Here is a 1,801-nt window from a genome sequence, read left to right as displayed (position 1 = left end):
AACTAAGGTTAAGGTTTTATCCAACGAAAAGGATATAACAGATCTCCCCGACGTGGGTAAGACATTAGAATCCATGTAGCTCACATGGTTTATATCGATTAAGAGAAAATCCCTAAGTTCCTAAAGTTCTCTAAGTTCTAAAGTCTTCCAAGTTTCAAAGTGTTTTAGTCTTAAAGTTACAAAATTTTGAAAGTATAAGTGTTTTGAAAGCTATGGTCCTAATAATTTCAGGTTTTATGATAATTTAAGGTTTTAAGTAAAAATATAATGATTTATGAGTCTTGTGGCATATATTTATTTCAAGCTATGTGAGTATGTTTTACACCAAGCAGGTTTTCTATAAAATCTTATGATATTGATTATTTGAATTGCACACTCCCCCATATTATCAGTACATTCCCAAAGTACTGACCCATATATTTTTTCAGTGCGCCATATATTGTCGTAATGTAGGTTCAGGTGCTTAGTCTCAGACTCACCAATGATCCTTTCGAGCACTCCTATCTACATATCAGCCATAGTGAGTCCTCATGTTTTGGGGATCGGTTATTTTTAGACTTCCAATTTTATTTAGTAGCTGTTTAATTCTTGTTAGTTTAGTATGAGTCAGTTAGGAACCTATCCCAATGTCTCTCTAGTTTGGAGTAGTAGAAGTTTGTCAGACTAGTCATCAGATTATCCACACTTCAAGATTTTCTTTGAGCTATAGTTTGTTCAGATCAAGTATTTCATTCATATTTCTTATTTTATGATGTTGCAGTGTTGATTTCATGCATTTTATCTCTAAGTGAGCTCATACATTAAGTAGAAGTCTCAAAGGGTTAACTTGAGGCTACTTGTAGCATTAAGCACCATGTGATATTCTGGGACCTAGTTGCGGCATGTTACATTTGGTTGGTTACTTAGTTACTTGAAACTGAAAAGTGTAGCGACTTTAAAGGCCATTTTGTGCTTTGAATGTGGCTTTGTTTTGATAAATCGTCACTTGAAAATGGTTAAGTGTAGGGACTTTAACAGGATTTTTTTATTTTGAATGTGGTTTTGTTTTGATACGTAGTCATTTCAAGATAGTTAATTTTAGGGACTTTAAAGGGGATTTTAAGTTTTAAATGTGGTTTGGTTGGTTACTTAGTTACTTCTAAATTGTTAAGTGTGGGTACTTTAATGAAGATTTTGTGTTTTGAATGTCATTTGGTTGGTGACTTAGTCACTTATAAATTGTAAAGTGCAGGGACTTTAAAGGGGTTTTTATGATTTTAATGTGGTTTGGTTGGTGACTAATTTAATTGATAATGGTTAAGTGAAAGGACTTACAACGAAATTTTGTGTTTTGAATATGGTTTTGTTTTGATACTTAGTCACTTGAAAATGGTTAAGTGTAGCGACTTTGAAGAGGAGTTTCTATTTTGAATGTGATTTGGTTGGTGACTCAGTTACATGAAAATGGTTAAGTGTAGGGACTTTAAAGGGTATTTTGTGTATTTAATGTGGTTTAGTTGGTAACTTAGTTACATGAAACTTATAAATGTAGGGACTTTAAAGAGGATTTTGGGTTTTGAATGTGGTTTGCTTTTTATACTTAGTCATTTGAAAATACTTAAGTTTAGGGACTTTAAAGAGGATTTTTTGTTTTGAATGTGGTTTGATAAGTGACTTAGTTACTTGAAAATGATTTAGTGTAGGGACTTTAAATAGGATTTTGTATTATGAATGTGGTTTGGTAGGTGATATAGTCACTTGAAAATGGTAAAATATAGGGACTTTAATGGGGATTATGTGTTTTGAATGTGGTTTGGTTGGT

The sequence above is a fragment of the Capsicum annuum genome, unplaced genomic scaffold, assembly GCF_002878395.1.
Source record: "Capsicum annuum cultivar UCD-10X-F1 unplaced genomic scaffold, UCD10Xv1.1 ctg4975, whole genome shotgun sequence".
Classification (NCBI taxonomy): Eukaryota; Viridiplantae; Streptophyta; class Magnoliopsida; order Solanales; family Solanaceae; genus Capsicum; species Capsicum annuum.
Note: the sequence above shows the minus strand (reverse complement) of the source record.